This window comes from Prionailurus bengalensis, chromosome B3, assembly GCF_016509475.1.
Source record: "Prionailurus bengalensis isolate Pbe53 chromosome B3, Fcat_Pben_1.1_paternal_pri, whole genome shotgun sequence".
Lineage (NCBI taxonomy): Eukaryota > Metazoa > Chordata > Mammalia > Carnivora > Felidae > Prionailurus > Prionailurus bengalensis.
The window spans coordinates 63119917-63134147 of record NC_057355.1 but is presented as its reverse complement, the minus strand read 5'-3'; the positions used below and the strand labels follow the sequence as shown (position 1 = coordinate 63134147).

The following is a 14231-nucleotide window of genomic DNA, read 5'->3' as shown; positions in this document are numbered from 1 at the left end:
AAAATAAACCTGAAATTTTTATCATTCACATAGAAAATAGTTGAAAATTGTGTTTGTTAGTGTGAGGGGAAGCAGATACTCATTTATATCGTTAGTTGGTACAAATTGTATGTTATTAGAAGGTGATTTGGCAATATTTATTAAATTTAAATACTCCCTCCAGCTGTGAAAATTTTCTAAGAATTTATCTTAAAGAAACATTGGCATAGGTGCTCAAAGATAAAGCACTGTTTATATTGTTGTCTTCCTTGCTTCCAAGGCTCATTAGTCCCGAAAGGATGATCAATATGACAGACCCCAGGAAAATGTGAATCCTGGAACCAATGCAGAGGTGACGTCAGACCATTTTTGTAGACTGTAGGGGTGCCTTGGCTTTGGTGCTGAAAGCCAGTCTTCCAATTTGGCATGAGTCCACAGAGATGGCAGAAACCTGCATTAGGCTTTGAGAGATTAATTCCAGACATTTTCAGCTTAGGTTAAAAAAAAAAAACAAAAAAAATGAAGGGAAAAAGTGATTACCTTTGGGGGAGTGTACAGGAGTGGAGAGAAGACAGAATGAAGGCTTTTACTTTTCAATTTGTGTGTTTCTAAACATTTTGAATTTTCTGACCATGTACATGTATTAATTACTTTTTTATTTTTATCTGTTGTCTAAGAAATTATGGGCCATGGTTTTGTGATCTTTTCCCTTCTTTTATTAAAAAATAAAAAACCTAATAAGTGTTAGTTTTTTTTTTTTAATGGGAAATTTGGGAAGTTTATCATCCAAATATCAAAGTGGGATTAATTTGGAATTAAAACGCAAGAGTAAAAATAATTATATATATATATATGTATATTTTATTATTATTTGAGAGAGAGTACACACACAAGCAGAGGAGGGAGGCAGAGGAAGAGAGAATCTTAAGCACGCTCCACGCTCAGCACAGAGCCTGACGCAGAGCTTGATCTCATGACCCTGGGATCACGACCTGAGCTGAAATCTAGAGTCAGCTGCTCAACCAAAAGAGCCACCCAGGCACCCCTAGAGTGAAAATAATTTTAAATCATTGAAGAGAATCTATCTAAACTTCTATTTTTAGTGTGCTAAAAATTAATATATATTCAAATGTTTTGTAATTTTTCATTAGATATATGATTTCCATGATTACCATCTTCCTTATAATTTCCTATGTCTGTGAACAAGGAATTGAATTACATAAAACTTGACTTTTTTCAAAACAAAATTTATTTTACGACTTTCATATAAACACTTGAGTTTCCACAAACTTGACATTATATGATTAAGAAAGGAACAGACAGACCATGATGAACTTAGGCTAAACTTCTATAAACATATACCTCTTTTTTTTAATCAAAGAATACCACTACCAATAATCTTGTTCTTTAGATGCTCCTGTGGCAGACTTTCAGCTGCCCCAAGATATTGTCCCAGAAGTTCAAATTGGCCTCTCCACAGGAAAGGAGTGGTTGCCCAGACTGCTAGTTTTCAAACTCCTTGTGAACAAACAACTATGTGTCTATTAATTTTATATACTCCCAGATATTAGCTATTAGCACATGGTTGCCAACAGTAAGTTGTGAATTAAGATGTTGGAAAAGAGCGGCTATGAATTCAAAAACTAGTTAAACCGGAGCGTTGGTGAAAGGGAATAAAATCTATCATAGACTCTAGATATGGATGAAATCATAATCTCACTTTCTAGTGTGGCACCTTATGTACGTTTCTATAACCTTCTGTTGTAATTGACAGCTGACCTTACATTGTGATACGCTTCATTGTCCTGTTTACTCCTTTTCACAATTAAATGTTATTTTCACAGGTGTATTCATTCCATTGGAATGTGTACTTTATTTCCCACGTGTGTTTAATGCAGCCTCACGTTCATTTGAAACAGTTATGTGAATCAGCGTATGCTGCAGTTTCAAAGTAGTTTAATCTTACTGGCCTGGTCATGTGATGCATTTTTATTTAATTGCTTCAGTCCTGCAATTAGCAAAGCGAGGATGACATCTCATAAAAACCAAATACCCATTAAAATCTGTGAACAAAAAGAGGAACATACATTTATTTGTTTGCTTTTGCATTTTTCAAATAAAATTGGAAAAGCTGGTAATGCTAGAATAAAATAATAAAACATTGAAAAGGTGACACATGAAGTTTCAATGAGATCGGCTCATTCAAGGAAATGAGCTAAGGATGAGCGCGTGTGCTCAGTGAGTCGAGGAGTCCCAGCAAATCAAGGGGGTCAGGCGGGCAGAAATAAGAGCTGGGCAGAGTAGATGAAAGTTAACTAGCGGTGCTGGGAGAGACCTTCCACACATCAACTGTACCCCATCACTGAACAGATAAGGAAGCCACTCCACGTGCTCGGAACTCCCCCAGACAGTCACATCCAGTATCTTAGCATGTGGACCAATGGTTGAGGTTCCACCACTAGGTATAGGCCACTAGGGGCCGCCCGGTAGCTCCTACCCGTACGTTCCCCTACCGCATTATATTATTAGCCGCCTTGAACAGGCACATGTGCATGCCTTTCCTTCCTCACTCAGATAAGGTCTTTGGGACAAGATATGTGTCTTTTTTTTTTTTTTTACACTTAAAACCCCCATGCAGTGCTCACGTTATAAGGGGTCAATCGCACAGGCCCGGGGTCTGCTAGTACTTTCTCAGGATCGAGGTGGCTCCCTGCCTATGGTGCCAAATCAAACATTAGCACGGGGATGCTTGGGTGGCTCAGTTGGTTGAGCGTCCAACTTCGGCTCAGGTCATGGTCTCATGGTTTGTGGGTTCAAGCCCCGCATCGGGCTCTGTGCTGAGCGCTCAGAGCCTAGAGCCTACTTAGGATTCTGTGTTCCCCTCTCTCTCTGCCCCTCCCCCGCTCGTGCTCTGTGTCTATCTCTCAAAAGTGAATAAAGATTAAAAGAACAAAACCAAAAACACTAGCATGGTGGTTAGAAATGCTGCCTCTGGGACCAGAATGCCTGTGCTTGAATCCTGGCCGTGTGGCATTGAACAAGTTACCGTTTCTGAGTTCGTGTTCTCTGTAAAATGAGGACAGCCCGAGTGTCTACCGAGTATTGCAAATTAAAGTTTTTAGTACCCGTAACTTGTAGGTCCTTGTATTGATTTAGTTCTCATGTTGCTTGAGCAATCTAAAGTTCTCTGGCATCCTCTCAAGTAGATCGGGATCCCCGCCAGTTGGTTGGAGCTTTACTGTCTTAAAAGTCAATTTATAGTATAGCATATAGTCAAATCTGTAGTAAGATAAAGGTAGGTGAAAGAAGCATGGTGTCTGTAATCTAAAGATAAGGGGAAAGGAGTTGTTCCTGTTGGAGGTGACCTTCCGGGAACCAAATCTTTGTCCTTAAGACAGTCTCAAGATCAGCCAAGTACCAAGCTATCAGGAAGGTCCGCCTCGTCCCCGGTCTTCAGTCCACAAGGTCACTTCAGTCTGCAGGGTCTCCCCCAGCTTATAGCTCTCTTCTGCTTCCGTGCTGTGTTCAAAGCACAGAATCCTTAAAAGGCTACCTCTGGTCAGTTCGCTCTGAGGCATCAGGCAGTGTTGGTGCCCTCGGTGGTGGGAAGCAAGATGCAGATTTCTTTCCCTCAAGCTGCTGACAGATGCCACTCTTCTCTCTGACCAGGGGAAAGAACTCCCGGCTTAGGGAGCAGGGCCTACTCACCCCACTTAAGGCCAAGACATTCAGTCTGTTTCTGATGCTCCTCCTGCTACAGTTTAGGCTTTTAGAACGATTTCTCTTTTACACTCTGCTATCAACTTCTGTGCCGATGAGCACTAGATGACCACTTGCTTAATACGAAAAAGAAAAGGGGGAACATCGGGAGCCCTATAAACTCAGTGCAGGAACTAGAAAACCTGGGCTCAAACCCTAGGTCTGCTTGCCAGCTACTTGATCCGGCCAGGTCAACGTGCCATCCAGAAACCGGTGCTGACGGCTCCTACCCAAAGGGCCATTGTGAGAATTAAAACCCAAGATGTGGTTGCTAAAGATGAAAGTTGCTTGGCTCATAGCAAGCAGCAGATTCCTCTGCGTCTCCCCAGCAGGAGCCCAGAGCTGCGTGCACAGGAAGCAGCTGGAGCTACTGTGATCCATTGTGGAGTCTAAGCCACGTCGGAGACTGGAGACTCCTGACATTCTTATTCACTCAGGCCTCCAGCTGCAACCTGCTGACGCCTGTTTTACTCTTTGTTGAAACGTGTTCATTTACTCCTCTAGGGCAGCAAATAATCTCTTGGAATGTGTCAAAGAAGATTAGCCAAGAAATATTATTAAGCTCTGCCAGTGTTCTGTATTAATGACCGGTACACGAAGGGCATAAAGGGACGGAAGGACGCTTAGCTCCCTTCAGGGAGTTTATAAGTTAGTTACAGAAACGGGATATTACAGGTTAAAAGCCAAGAGATACACGGATAAGTCAAAGGACATCTCCAAGTAAACAACCAAGAGTCAAAGGAGTGGAGAATATGTGTTTTAAGACATTCAGAGGAAGTGAGGGCCAGCCTAGGCCGGGGGGTCCTGGCATGGCAGGGATCGGAGCCAGTTTATATCTGGTAGTTTTCGGCTACAAGTCAGGAAGAAACAATCCAAAATTTCGTGAGGGGTGAGTGTCTGTTATCTCCCGTAACAACAAGCGCTGGAGCTCAGCAATTCATAGAGGACCCAAGTTGCTTTTCCGCCATCTTCAGCATGTTGGTTTTTGTCCTCAGGCTGGTCACCTTACGGAACCAGTTAGCTACCACAGTTCCAGGATCAACAACTTGGAGCAGCACAGGAAAACTTTGCCCAAGAACCCTCCCAGCAAATCTCCCTTCTTGTTTCTTAATAAGATTGTCATCTATAAGGGGCGTACCTGGGGCCTAAACTAATCCCTAGCAAAAGGAGGGAATTAGGAAGATTGGTTCAAACTAATCACGATTCACTCCTGGGGCTGGGCCTGGGAAGGGGCCCTTCCCTGAGCACACAGGTGTAAAAGTGTACATCCGTATAAATTCAGTTTCTTCCAGCAAGTAAAAAGGGGGATGGATTCAGAGAGGCAAACGATAGTGTCTGCCACGTGGGTGGTGTTGGGAAGAAAAAAGGAAGCATTTGGTAGCAAAATAGCATCCTGGACTCTGGAACAGATTGCCTGAGTTCAAAGCCCTGCCCTGTCACTTAGTGACCTGAGCAAGTAAGTTAAGTTCAGGAGGCCTGAGTTTTCTCATCTCTGAAATGGGAGGATAGTTCCTACCTAGAGTGTAAGCATTGTGAGGACCGCTACTTGTCTTGTTCCCTGCGTTACCCTCAGTACCTAGCACAGAGCTTTGCACCTAGCAGGTACGCAATAGATCTTGGTTGGATGGGTTCATGAATTAGAATGCTGTGAGGGTGGAATGAGCTGATACATGGCTAGGAAGGGTTTATTTTAGCACGGGGCACAGACAACAGATTGTGCCCAAGAAAATGAGCTTTTGGCCACGTTATAGAGACAATGGGAACCCTCCTCCACACATGTCCTTTTGCTGCTTTGTGTCACCTGGGTGCCAGAGTTATCACTAAGCCCTTGCTCATGCAGAAGCTGTGGTGCATCACAAAGGCTCTGCTCCTAGTGGACGGGGCTAGGATGACAAAGGCCAGTCACATCTTCTGCTGGAGACAGGATAACGCCAGTCCCATACTTGGGGCTATGCAGTTCGTAGCTCTGACCGGTTTCTGAGCTGGCCTTCACATTGTGGTTAACTCCTCCGGGTCAATCCCCTGACCCCGCCCCGGCCGCTGGAACCAGCTCAACTCACTTCTAAGGCCCTGTGGCCAGAGGGGAGGGGGGCCTATTTCACTCCGACAAAGCTTTTCTTTTGGGCTGTGTCTCAAGAGAGGTCCCAGCTGGTTTCTGACCGAGGTGGGCCAGCCCCTCTCATAGAGGCTGCTCCCAGGAAAGGCTCATCCTGTTTCTCCTGAGGGAAACTCCTGCAGGACAACAGCAGAGTCCCTAGCCAGGGTCACTCCTAATCCTTTTGAGATCCTGATCTGTCCTTCCCTCTCCCGTGTCTCCTAGTGCGTTGTGACAGGGCATAATGGCAAGAAGGGAAGACCATACAAAACGGTATCTGCCTTCTGCCCTCTCAGGCCATCTGCTGACCCAGGCCTCTTCTCTGGGTCTGTCTCCCTCTCTTCTTGACTCCCCCGGTGGACCCAGAGGCAGGGGCACTGTAGGGACGGAGGCGTGGGGAATGCTAACCCAGTTTCTCAGGGAATCCTCCTAGTCTTCCCTCAGACTGCATTATGGTCCCTTGGCCTCCTCCCTACTCCCCTGCCCATTGGTATCCGGGTAGGTTCTGCAGTCCAGACCGGGCTATTGGAAGGCCTCATCATTCTCTCTTCTCTTTTAGGCAGCATTGGGCCAAGGGTCAGGGTCAGGCAAGGCTGTTAGCCAGCAGCAACAGTAACTCCACCTGGGCTTCTCCCCTTTGCTTTTGTTGAGGAAGAGTTCCTAGAGAAATTCCCTAATCTGCAGGCCAGCCCGCATTCCTACTCCCAGGAGCATGGAGAAAATTCCCCTGCCAGCGATCCGTTACATACCTTGCCCAGCCCCCAGGGCACCTCCTTATCCTGGGTTTCCCCTACGCCCCCGCTCCCACCCACACAGGATGACAGAGGAGCAGGGCCAGAGAAGTGGGCACAAAAGGGACCCAGAGCATCCCTATCTGACAAAGCCCTGAGGCTTCCTTCCCACCGAGGACCCCCAGGATTTGACCTCCCCTTTGCTACCAACACCCTGGAGGACGGGCGGGTATCTTGGAAACCTCTGCTTCCCAGGCACCCCACCTGCCATGCAGGACCATTTGGGAAAACCTCTTGCAGGTGGGCCTCTGCCTCTGGTCTGGTTCTCTTGGAGGCCTGAGGCTTAGGGGCCCCTCTAAGGTAGTGCCAGTCCTGGAGTGCAGGATACATACACGGGCCTCCAGCGACAGCACTTGCTCATTAACGCAAGCCCTTCCTTTCCGGGTAGGGGCTGGAAGTGGGAAGAATTTGTCCCTCCCTTCCTGGCCCTACAGTAGAGGTGTTGACAAGTGTAGGCAGGTGGAGACAGGCCTGCACAGCCATTAGGAAGGTCTTCGTAAAACACCCTGTGTACACGCAGCACGAAGGGGAGGCAGGAAGTGTGAGGGAGAACCTAAGTTTCTAGAAAAATTTGCCTGTCAAAAGGAATATTTACCACACACTAGAGCCCTAGGCTTGGTTTCTGAAATGTTTTAATCTTTGGGAAAACCCAGGACGCATTGGTTCATAAAAACGTTAGGACTTCACTGTTACGTGGCCTTTCCGAGCCGCGGTGATTTGCTGAAACCATATGGTCAGTGGGACACGGTCGATGTAAGCGGTAATCCCAGCTGAAGCTGACGGAACCAGAATAGCACAGTTGAGGCAAGTTACTTTTGAGGCTGTGAGCATATCTCCACCTTCGAGAACAAAAGAATAAAGTGAAAAACTTTTCTTGAGAAATTATAAGGCCATCGTCTTGGCAGATCCATATCGGCCACAGCTCTCAGGGAGCGGAGATTCAACGGCAGGAACGCCCCTGGTGAGAGCACCGCCACTGCCTTTGAACCACAGATACGTCACACACTCAGGGCTTGAGCTAGAACAGGCCTGTGTGGGCGGCAAAGGGAACAATCCAGGCCTGTGAGGAGGGAAAGCGGAGTTCCAGTCCTGACTGCCTCTCGTCTCCCCTGCGGCTGTGCTGAGTCACTCAGCCTCTCTGGGCTGCAAGTCTTCGCACCTGTAGAAGTGGGGGCAGGGCTGGTGATTCTAGAGTCCCTTTCAGCTCCACGATTCACCGCGTTCTAAGTAAGGATGGCTGGAGCACAGAGCCTCTTCAGATGTTCGTTCATTCAACAAAGTTAACAGAAGCATTTACCATGTGCCAAGCACCACGCTGGGTTTCCTGCCCCGGAGCAGCTCACGGCCCACTGGGACTAACAGAGAGGTGGCCCTGCCGGGATAAAGAAGGGCACAGGGCAGACCCACTGGCCCAGGAACAACTGGACATCCGCCCACCTGTGCCCTGCAACAGGCAGTCCAGCTTTGCAGGGTTTCTTCCAATGGCTGGCACGTCCCTCCTTCCCCTTCTACAACCTACGAAAGGAACAGATCTAAGTTTGCAGATAGTCTCGCCAAATCAAGGAGTCATGCAACATGACAGAGTAGAGGAACAGGTCTCAGTTGGCGCAGACCCATCAGTTTTCAGAAGCCTATGGACAGGAAGAGTAAAAGAGTCAACGCTCCCTGATTATCACGCTCAGGAATTGGAGATGAATAGAAAAAAACAGCAAAGATGCTGCCTCGAACATCAGCTGGGTTTTGGCCTCTGGCACCCATTCCCCTTTCCTTCAGTAATAGCATCCTAGTTTTCTTCCCCACATCACGTGTGGTAACAGAAGCACCGTCCAAGCCCAGCCTCCCTCCCCTCTGCCCGTGACCTGAGCCAGAGGTGCGCTAGGTGGAGAGTGCAGTCGGGGCACCCTGTACCCAGGTTCAGGGGAGTATGGAGACTACAGAGTCAATCCTGATGCCTCAAGTGCTGGCTTCTGCCCTGGACTTGATTCTCCAGACTTCTCATCAGTGCTGGGTGTTAGTTACCTGACAGCCATCAAAGAGTTCCTTTCCTGCTCAGGATGGAGCTGGGGTGGGTTCCGTAGCTGGTAGTTGGAGGACCTGACTAACCGAAATTTTTATGCTTCATGCCATGAGGTCCAATACAGTGCAGTTCAATCAACATGTCTACGTGTTCAGCTTCAGACCTTAGCCCAGGAGGTGACTGGGGGTCATGGTTTTGGAAGCTTAACCCGCCACCATTTGGTGGGTGGATAAGGGTGAACAGCAAAAACACAGTCACGAAGGTGGAGGAAAAGATTTCATGTTTATGAGCAGTCCCTATGCCAGGAGCTCTGTTCATTTAATTCCCACACCCTGTGAGGCAGGTGAAATCATCCCCAGTCTATGGATGAGAAAATTGAGTTCAGCTGATTAAATAACACGCCAAAGGTCACTCGGATGATGAACAGCAGAGCTGGGAGGTGACCTCAGGACTGTGAAAACCCAGAACCTGGGCTTTTAACCAGACACCACATTGCTTCACTATGGAAGATTTATGAAAGAGTTCTCAAAAATAATGTAAGCAGCTTAGTGTCACCTTGGCTCTAAGGGGCCAGGAGTGAGAAGAGCCAAGGAGAGCATCTCCTTCTGACTGTCAGCAACTGGGCGCTCAGAGCAGGAGGTGGCTATGGGGGGGGGCGGGGGTGGCACCTGCAGCAGGGCAGCCAGATGTGGGGTCTGGGGAAGCATGTCCAGGTCAAAGCCACGGAGAGGATGGTGTTTCAGCGAGTGTGGTAAGAGAGGAGCAGGGGGCCAAGCCAGGAGGGCTGGGCTCCACCTGGTGTACTCAGAGGTGCTGGCCTGCAGGCACCCAGAGGAGCTCAGGCTGCTTACATGCACACGACCCTGTTCCTCAAGGGTCCAGCTGAGTGACTGGCTTCGGCCCCTGCCAACCCAGGAGCTGGCGCCCACCCTGCCCATCACCCACCCATTGTATGCCGCTCTCCCCGCCCTTCACAGCAAAACCAGCTGAGACCCTGAAAGGGGAGTTCGGCCCAGTTGTGGCCAGGTCGGCCAGTTCTGTGGCGTGGGGAGCCTGGGTGGGAGGGTCTGGCTTCTGCGGGGCTGGGGGAGGCTTCCACTGAGGCTGGCAGGCAGCCCTTCCCTTCCCTCCCCCTCAGTAAAGGAAGGCAGGAAAAAACGTGTTTTTATAAATAGCTCCAGCCCCAGCTGATTTGTAAATTCAGTGGGTTTTTTGTGTCAATGACATCACCCTCCTCCCCATAGCAACCCCCGACGATATCAAAATTGCCAAGCAACGTTGGAGCAGCTCAGCGCCCCAAACGAGCAGGTCGCTGCCTGAGGATTTAATGGAGAAATCCCAAAGTGAGCCTGGGTGCGTGGTGGAGGAGGGGCGTGCTGCGGCTGGGAAGGAGGCCGGAGCTCGCTGCCCGTGCAGCCTGCCAGGCAGCCTCAGGCCAGCTGGCGCTCCTCGGCCAAGGCCACGCTCCCTTTGACAGCCCTGTTGTCGACAGCAGATGGGGGAGGGCACTGCTCCCTGGCTGATGTGCCAGGAGCTGGGAGCAGCCATCCAGGTGACTAAGCCGGCCCACTGGCACTGAGTCACCTGCTGGCCCGGAGATTTCTTCCTTCCCTTTTGCATCTGATTATTTTGGGAGCTGGAAACTTGGAGCTGCACCTGAGTCCCGCCCCTTCTAGTTCTCCCCTCTCTACCTTGGGCTGCGAGGAAGATGGGACCTATCAGGAATCTGCTGCCGTCCCCCAAGGATATGGAAGATGCTGTGGGGGCCCGAGGTTCCGAGAGAGAGATGCTGGCCGGCAAAGTGCAATAACAGATATGGTGATCAGGCTGCTGTGTCCTCTGGAGGTGTCGGGAGAGAAGGGGAGACTGGTCCGTGCTAACTGGAGTCCTCCTGGGCCGGCTTTGAACTCACCTCTCACAGGATATTGCTGTTCATGAGTGGCTTCTAGGGTCAGAGTGGCATTTGGAGAGCAAGGCTGGATTGGCTTAGGCTGGCCGGGGCAGGTAGGTGGCTCTGTGCTGGGTGTGGCCCCACGTGTGTGTGAGAGCATGTGTGTCGTCCCCCTGCTGGGGACAGAGAGCAGGACTTGGCAGCAGTTCATCCTGATGCTGGGCCCACCCAGGCCCCGAGACGGGTGCTGCGGAAAAGGGACACCAAGCGCCTGGCTGTACCCAGGATGAGGAGCACCTCCAGCTCAGACACACCCAGGCCCTCTCTGAGTCCACAAGACAGAGACACGGGAGGACTTCAAGGTAGGGAATGGTCCAGAGGGGTAGCCCGAGGATGGAATCCAACCTGCCAGGGGGTCAGACAGCGCACTGGCTGCCCCCTCTTGTGACAGCCCCGGGTCCTAAGGAGACAGCCTCCTATCAAGGAATTCTGTCACTCGACCACACGGCGCCAGTTAGCACCGATGGGTGTGCTCTGCTGAGCCCATAGGGACCGGCCAGGACATGGCTTCCCTGCGTTCCGGACCCAGCTGGGGGCCACCCGCGGCCTAGGCCAGACCCCCACAGAGCATGCTCCGGTGTGTCAGGCAGAGGGGCGTGGGCCACCTCCCCCCGCCTCCCCCATACAGCTGGCAGCCTCACGGGCACACCGGTGAGTAAGCTGCCAGAGGGAGGAGGCTGTGTGCCCACAGAGGCAGGACGACACCATCCAGGAGCCTTCAGGAGAAGCGGCTAGGCAAGAAAAGCGCTGAGGTTTTCTTCTTCTTTTCCTTTTTCTCTTTTTTTGCCTGAAGGGAGTGCCGCTTCCTGGGCTCCAGACAAGCACCAGCCTGCAGTGAGGAGCTTGAGGCCCAGCGGCCCCGAGGAGCGGCCACGGTAAGGTCCCTGCTGCCGCTGTGGGTTCGGGCTTCCCGGGCGGGGCTGGGGAGCCCAAGTGTCGGGCTGCCCACCACCTGGGACAGGGGCGGCAGCTGCCGGCTGCTAGGATCGGTAGCCCCGCGCCCCAGCGGACCTGCCGCTCCCTTTGCAGACTGATTTTGAAACAGCCCGGCGCAAGCTGATTTCCTATGGCTTCCTGGCCATAGGAAGAGACGCTTGTTTCTGCTGTTTCTGCCTTTACCTCCTCCTCTTGCTGGGCCGGGGTAGTGTGGTGCCACCAGGATGGCCCTCGGGAAGGCCCCTCTCACCCCACCACACCTGGGACACTCTGCTCACCTGTTCGGCCCACAAGTATTTATGGAGTATCGCTGGGACCCAGCTCCCAGTCACACCCTTCTGCAGAGCTTGATCTGGCAGAGATGCTGACTCTGAAACTTTGGAGTCAGGTCAGGTACAGGGGGCTGCCTGGCTGAGCACCATCCCTTCTCACAGGCCTCAGGCTCCCCGCCTCTGCTGCAGGGTTAATGACCTGGTTGGCTCTCGGAGGTCAGGCCCAGTGCACTTGGGGTTTAAAGTGCTAGGGCCCCACCAAGAAGCAAGGCTAATACCGCATATGCAGCTTCTTCTTTCCCTGGTGTCACGCACCGAGGTTGGAGGGACCTGCTTGCGGTCTTCCCCTAAGCCAGTTCTGGTGGGAACTGGTTAGGGCCGCCGGACTCGGCCCCCACAAAAGCACATCTGGCTCAGAATAAGGCCTTTGGGCCAAGCAAGGGGTCCCCTCTGCAGCCTAGGAGTGGCAAGCCTGGGAACCCTACTGGCAAGGGTGTCTAATCAGGAAGGCATTGGAACTTAGGGGCAAAGCTTCTGGAAGCAACTGATTGGGGTGGAAAACTCCGTGCACCCTGATAATGGCCGCAAGGTGGGAGTGTGGGGGCTCCATAGACCTTCCAGTCCCCCAAAGACGGACTGATTCTTGGTGAGCTGACCTCTCTGGGATGTGCCAGGTACAGGGAAGGTGCATGCAGGTCTGAGGTCTCTAGCCACAGCAAAGCCCACTCAGCACAATTCCCAAGGATGACCAAGAATGCCCTCTGTCCTAGAGGAGCACGTGGGACTAGAGTTGGGATGAACCCAGAAGTTTCTCCCATTCCATTAATCCCCATACCTGGCTCCAGTAAGAAGAAGATAGCCCAGCTGTGGGGGTATTGCCTCCTTACAAAAGGTGACTCCAAGCCTAGGGGTCTCGAATGTATGCAGAGCTGAGCAGCAGCCAGTACCCAGAGGCTGTGGAGTGCCAAACAGCAGGCTGGCAGAGTGGCAGCTGGCTGGGCTAGGAGGGAGCAGAGGATAAAGGCGAGGCGTAGGAAGCAGGAGAGGAAACGGCAGCCTGGGTTTTAGGCTCAGGAAGGGCTCTGGAGGGCTGGCTTTCTTAAACCTGCCCACCTATATGGGAGGGCGGGGCAGGGAGAAGGTGGAGACTCTGAGGGACTGTGTTCTGTACGCAAACAGTCCCAGAGATGCCTATAACGCACTGTTTCCTGGGTGCAGAAGGTAGGGGGGACTTGTGGGAAACTGTCTTGTGGCCTGAAAGCAGAGCCCTCCCCATAGGATTTTCTCCACACCGTAAGTGGGAAGGCCCAGGATTCAGGAGCAGTTCCCGACGTGGGCAGTACTGCAAACCTCATAAACGGGCATTCTGCCGCCTGCCCCTCAAAGAGGTAGGCTAGCCAACAGTTTGGAAGGGAGCATGGAAAATGGAAGCTTTAGAAGCAGAAAGAGCTCTCAACTTCCTGAAGCCCAGCTGGCCCTGCTGCCCAAGGTGAGCAGACTGACTGGAAGCTGTCTGTCCCCTTCTGAGCTCTGCCTCAGGGCCCTCTCGGGGCTACGGTGAGATGTGGGGGATGTGAGATAAAGGGGAATTTGTCTTTTCTTGGCCAGATGCGGGCTCCAGGCAACACTTGGTGATGGCACTTGGCACCTGGTTCTGGCTCACTGGCTTGCAGGCAGGGAACAGGACTGCCTGACTACAAAACGCCACGGGTGGTGGGGACAGGGTGCAGGGGAAAGTGCTGACAAATGAAGGACCAGGCCTTTGCCGTGGGGAGCTTATAGCTCTTCCCCGTGAGTGGAAAGGGCAGCTGAGTCTGGGGGCCACCCCACCAGAAACCAGCTGAGCTACAGATCAGCCATGATCAGCAACAGGTGGCAGCATCCTCTTGCCCACCCTGGGCCCCAGACTCATTGCTGAAGCTGTCAGCCGTGACCCATCAAGTCCAGAACATTTATAAATTTAGACCGATGCTGGGAGATGGTTCTCAACATAGAACTTAACAAAGATGGACAAAGACAGATTAGCTGAGAAAGTGGAGCAAAAGAAGAAGCCGCTTGAACAGTAACGGGCAGAGGACGCACACTCAAGGAGATACACAAGTGCAAGAAGAGGGAGAAGGCTGGAAAGAAATGCGGTGCCACTCCAGTTTTTCCCAAATAGCAAATTGTCTGCCACTGAGTTTCTCTAAGGAATGACTGGAGTCCGTCGTTCAAGGAAACCTGAGTTTCCTTCTCCATCTGAGATCTAGATTCAGGCCTTGAGGACTTAAAACAGGCTGTAGACAGTGAAGGAACCAAGAGGCCTGGTCCCATTTCTCTCTGCGCCTGAAATTTTGTCACGTGTTGGCCCCGATTCCTTGAAGAACTGTATACTCATGAGCCCCATCTGAAAGCACAAACTCGGAGGGGCTTCATGCAGGGGGCCAGACCA

The 14231-nt window shown here is 51.2% G+C and overlaps 1 protein-coding gene across 1 annotated transcript in view; it reads left to right on the top strand.

Moving 5' to 3' along the window:
• Positions 1-9922: 9922 nt before the first annotated feature.
• PAK6 (p21 (RAC1) activated kinase 6) overlaps positions 9923-14231 on the top strand; it is a 36884-nt gene continuing 32575 nt past the window's right edge. Inside the window, exons 1-2 of the mRNA XM_043555678.1 lie at positions 9923-10645; positions 11386-11467. The gene's annotated coding sequence lies outside the window, so the exon portion shown is untranslated. The remainder of the gene's footprint in view (positions 10646-11385; positions 11468-14231) is intronic.